The sequence below is a fragment of the Tachypleus tridentatus genome, chromosome 13, assembly GCF_004210375.1.
Source record: "Tachypleus tridentatus isolate NWPU-2018 chromosome 13, ASM421037v1, whole genome shotgun sequence".
Lineage (NCBI taxonomy): Eukaryota > Metazoa > Arthropoda > Merostomata > Xiphosura > Limulidae > Tachypleus > Tachypleus tridentatus.
This window is the reverse complement of record NC_134837.1, coordinates 91206995-91212994: the sequence shown is the minus strand read 5'-3', so window position 1 is coordinate 91212994 and position 6000 is coordinate 91206995.

Below are 6000 nucleotides of genomic sequence, written 5' to 3'. Positions count from 1 at the left end.
TAGACAACCACAATTTTATCATCCAACAACCGTTACCGTATTTTTTTAGCTAATTTCCATATCATTGTCTAGAACCATTACTGAAGTTTCAGCTAATCACCATGTCCTTATCTAGCACCATTATTGTATGTTTTTAATAATTACTACATAATATCCCGTCACTATTATTTTAGCTTCTAGCTAATTTCCATGTCATAATCCAGCTACACTATTGTAGTTTTTAATTAATTACCATATCATCATGCAGCACCATTATTTTAGTTCATAAAAACCACGATATCATATTATCTAAGACTATTGCTGTAATTTTAACAAACCACCACGCTATATATAATCCGGTTACATTATTGTAGTTTTATGTAACCACCATATTATTATTCAGTGTCACCACTGTTCTTTTTAATTGACCACCATATCACCATCCAGTATCATTTAGTTAACTACAGTATCATTATTCATCAATATTTTCGCAGTTTTTAATAATTACCTTATTATAATCCAGCATCTTTATTGTAGTTTTTACCGATACACAGTTTCATCAGTCAAGGACGCTAGTGCAGTTTTTAGATAACCACTATGTCATGATCTACTATAACCATTTCTGTAGATTTTAATTAATCAAATGCCATTATCCAACACATTTTTGTACTTTTTAGATAATTACCATGTTACAATCCAGAAACATCGTGGTGATGTTTAACTAACAACCATATCAACATCTAGCACCATCATTGTAGTTTTTAATTTACCATTATATCATCATCCAGCGAAATTTTTGTAGTTTGGAAACAGCATCTTGTTATTATCCAGCAGTATCTCTATAATTATCACTATGTCATCTATTAGAAAGATTATTCTTATTTTCATCCTGCAATATTACTGTATGTTCTAAATAATCAGCATACCATAACCAGCACCATTACTCTAATTTTAAGAAACCACCATGACATAATCCAGGTACATTATTATTGTTTTAAGTAATCGCCATACCATTATCCACCATTTCTGTCGTTTTTAAATAACTGCAACGTCATCATCCAGTACTATCATTGTAGTTTCCAACTAAATAACTAGTAATAATCCAGTATCGATATTGCAATTTTCAATTAATCCTCAGGTTCTAATCCAGATAAATTATTTATTTTTAAATAACAACCATATCATCATTTAGCACCATTATTGTAGCTTTTCATTACCATCATGTCATCATCCAGCATCATTACTGTAGATTTTAACTTTGATTTCATTTTTGATTAGTCACCATGTCATTGTCCAAAACGATTATTATAATTTTCAGCCAACCACCAGGTAACCATCCTGCATCATTATTGTATGTTTTAAATACCACTAAGTGGTCATCCAAAACCATTATTGTAGTTTTCACCTAACCACAATGCCATGGTACAGACCCATTACTGAAGTTTTTAAATAATTACGACGTGTGACATTATTGTACTTTTTAATTAATTAACATATAATTTAGAACCATTTTTGTGGGATTTAGCCTACCACATTATTATAATTTTCAATTAATCACAGTCTAGCACCATTATTCTTGTTTTAAGAAACAACTATGTCCTAATCGAGATAAAGTTTTGTAATTTTTAACTAATCACCAGAACGTTATTCACAATTTCTGTAGTTTTAAATAACCGCTTTGTCGTCGTTTAGTACCGTTATTGTAGTTTGTAGCTAATCACTATGTCATCATACAGCATCATTATATATGATTTTTAATTAACAGCTACGACGTGATTCAACTCAATTATTGTAGTTTTTAACTAATCGTGGTATCATAATTCAACATTAATACCGTAATGTTCAATCAGAAACCATGTTATCATTCATCACCGTTACTATAGTTTTCAACTAATCATCATTTTATAACCCAATTCCAGTTGTTGTGCTTTTTAAACGAAAAACTGCATCATCATACAGCATCATTATTGCATTTTTTAAGTAACTAAAATATCATTATCCAGCACAATTATTGTAGATTTTAGCTAATCACCATGTTATAATACAGCACCAATGCTCTAGTTTTAAGAAACCACCATGTCACAGAGCAACATCATTGTTGTAGCTTTTAACCAATCACTCTATCATAATTCCCCACCATTAGTGTAATTTTTAGCCAAATACCATTATCGTAGATTTTATCTAATCACCATGTTATCTACCAGAAACATTATTGCCCTCCAATGTCCTCATCACTAACTGTTCTTGTGCGTTTCAACTACTCACCATATTATGACTCGGCATCATTATTGTAGGTAAGTTTTAACTAATTCACATGTCATCATCAATGTTATTTTTAACTATTCACAATATAATGATTCAGCATCATTATTACAAGTTTTAGCTAATTCCCATGCTATTATCAAGAACCATTATTGTAAATTTTAACTACTAACCATATAATGATTTAGCATCATTATTGTAAGTTTTAGCTAATTACCATGTTATTATTAAGCTCCATTACTGTAGTTTTTTAACTAAGCACTATGTCATCATCCAGTACCATCAGTGTAAGTTTTAGCTAACTACCATGTCATTTTCGAGCACCATTACTAGCTTTTTTAGGTAATCACAGCGTCATTATTCAACATCATTGCTGTAGTTTTTAGTTAACCACAGTATCATGATACGGAGTTATAATTGTAGTTTAATCCATAGCTTATCATACCGACTGGTATACTGGAAACGCAGCAGTGGTCGGAACAGGCTTTGTGTAAGCTATTTGACACAACAAAAAATTTTATGGTCGGGAAACACATTTAGTTGGCATTTTTAGGCACACTCATGGTTGAAACAAAAATAATTCAAGTTTATTCTCTCAGTTACACGTTTTACTTGTTTCTTTCACATTGTGAAAATATAAAAGTAGTTTTTGTTGTATTAAGGTGGAGTTTTAACAAAAACAAATATTTTATAGAAAGATGATCGTACATTGTATCTGTGTTGTTGTTTGTAGTTAAACACAAAGCTGCACGAATGGCTATCTGTGTTCTGTTCACCACGAGTAATGAAACGTATCTAGCAGTAAAATTCCGTAGAGATGCCACTGGGCGGCGTATTGTATTTAATTAGATCGTTGCTAATAACAAACATTTCACGAAATAAGTAGTTCCTCTATTCTGTTTACCATAACAGTTAATTTTATTTCCCTGAATTCTTAACAAATATTTTACGGAAGTTATTTCCTGTATTCTTAATAACGATAACAAATATTTTACAGAACAATTAGCTGGATCGTTAATAACATATGTCAGGAGGAAGTTTTTGTAAGTTATTTAGCTGAATTCGCATATTATATTCAGTATCTTTATTTTCACGAGATCAGTAACTTTCAAAGAAATTCAGCATTAATCTGTTATAAACATATTGATTCAATCCTTCGTTATTCTCGCCACCATCGGTAGAAATCAGCTTCATCGAGAATATCAGTTTTCCCAGCAGTCCGCATTGCGATAATGGTTAGTTTTCTAATGGCTTTTAGAACTTAGTCAAAATCACGACATTTCACTTAAACTCTGTCGAATCTGCTGTAACTTTGTGGAAACTACTTGATTAAAGTGAACCTGAGAACGTTCCATGCACAGTAAAGTGCCATATTAGAAGATGTGTTCCTTTTACATTAGTAGATAAGGTTGGTGGAATAAAGATATGACTCAATTTCTGACAAGCTCATTTCTTATTCCAGTATAGTATTATTTCAAAAAAGTGTGTAGACGTGTATTTGGAAGAGAGCATCTGTCTTGCTAGGAAATATTTATTTAGCTTGGTTATAAATGGAAGAAATATAGAGCGACTCTTGTAAACACTCTGTTGTGGCGTTTGTACTGAGTAAACCTCTGGGCGTACGTGGAGTGAGTCAGTCATCTGTGTTCTTGGTAAAATGTAAATAGCTTGGTTCTTCTGTTCTATTTACTTTTCATTTAACGAAACAGTTGTATAGGAAAAAACTTTGATTTTTATTTTCGTAGTTTAACATCTTAAGTAAAACCCGTTGGTCAGGTGTAGCACAGTCAGGATAACTTTAATTCTGTAATCCTCAGTTTGCGAAAACTTCATTCATCAATGAAGAGTAAAATAAACAATTTCTAAATGTGCAAAGCAAGTTTCTTCATAAATATAAATAAAATAAAATACCTATATGTTCAAAAGGTAACTTTATTAGCTCAGTATTTCGCTAATACAATTTTGTTAGGAGATATCGATTTCTTACTAATTCACTAATATAGTTCTGACAAAGCTGTAATAGCGAAATTTTTATAGCAGAATTAGCAAGTCATTTCATATTAATTAAACACTCAGACTTCATCCTTATGTAATGTAGAGTGAGATACTTCGGTGTAAGTCTGAAAAGTAAATAATCCCTTGCGTGTGGAGATAAAAACTTTGTCCAAGTATATCTATATGATCTAGATAACCATTAATACAAATTATAGTATTTTTTCTTCAGGAAAACGGATACACTGAACTTTAAATATTGGTTCTTATTTCCCACACTAGATGTCAAATGTTCATAACGTACTTCAACCACTCTAGAACGATTACCTACCTACTTATAATAAGCGTTGCTAGATGATATCATCTAGTTCTGGCCTGAACTTCGTCAGTTTACTCCTCAAAATGGCAAAACATACGATTCCTTCCACATTATGTGCCTTGAATATAACACCATACAAGTAAAGAAACATTTATTTTACTTCCATATTATTGTTTTTGAACCTCTCACACAAGTTAAAGCATCTCTCCACAATAACTTAAGTTTTATGAGTTGAATTCTTATAATTTATACAGATAAATACAACATGATCCAAATCAATAGTTTGAAGTAATCGTAGTTCAAAATACTTTGCCCGATTACAGTACGGGATGCAGGGGATTATCCTCAAAGATATTTTCTATAACGTAACCAAGTTACATTTTCAAACCAGTCTTGCATTCTAACAAAAATATCGACAATGATCAAAGTGTGATTTCATTATTCTGCGTGCAGTTATTTTCTAAACGAACAGCATGTGGATAACATAACTACGTCTCCTGTCTTAAAGTACGAAACGTGATGAAATACGAAGGACTATGATTATTTTATTATTAAAAGTTCTTTAAAACTAAGCAAAGTATACACCAACTTTAATCTCTTGGAACATAGCTGCTCCAACTGTTGAGTGATATGGGAATACTTTACTTTTACAAAGAGCAAACAACGTGGGTGGAGTTCGAGCTGTTTTTCTAATGTCAGGAATCTTGTTTATTACTAGATTTTATTTTCCCCCTTCTGAACCGGTAAAGATAATATTTGTAAACCTAAATAACACCTAAAATTACAAAGTGTTTTCAAGAAGCCGGGGAGATTTAATCAACACTTTCCACTGAGAGAGAAAAAAAAAAAAAGTATTCTCGAACGATTTGAAGTTAAGATGACGTTGGACGTCACTTTCCAATGAGGGAAGAAAAAATGAACTCGTCTAACTTGTTACAAGGACACCTTTCATCCAATCGAAGTAAGCCTTAACACTCTGTAGTAAGTTAAACCACCTATTTATTTCCTATGTAAACATTACACCAGAAGTAGAAAAAAAGGGGGGGGGGAAGAAAAAACAAGTTAACTTACATCAGAACATCTAAGAATATTTCAAATATTCATCGTTTTTTAATACTTATGTTAGAAAACTGATAAAACGCACAAACATTTTTCTTACAAGTTTCATACATGTGTAATTTAAACACATCTCTGAAATAATTACAAGTTACTGGTCCCCCGCTGGGACGTCGGTAAGTCTTCGGATTTACACATTAAAATCAGGGGTTTGATTCCTCTTGGTGGACACAGCAGATGGCCAGATGTGGCTTTGCTGCTAAGAAAACGCATACTCGCTAGTTGTCCAAATTTTGAAATGATAAATTAAAAGAAACCAGCTAGTCAATAGTTTCCATTGCCAGATCATGGGCTACTCTAATCAAAGTGGATTTTCACAGTTATTGCTGTAA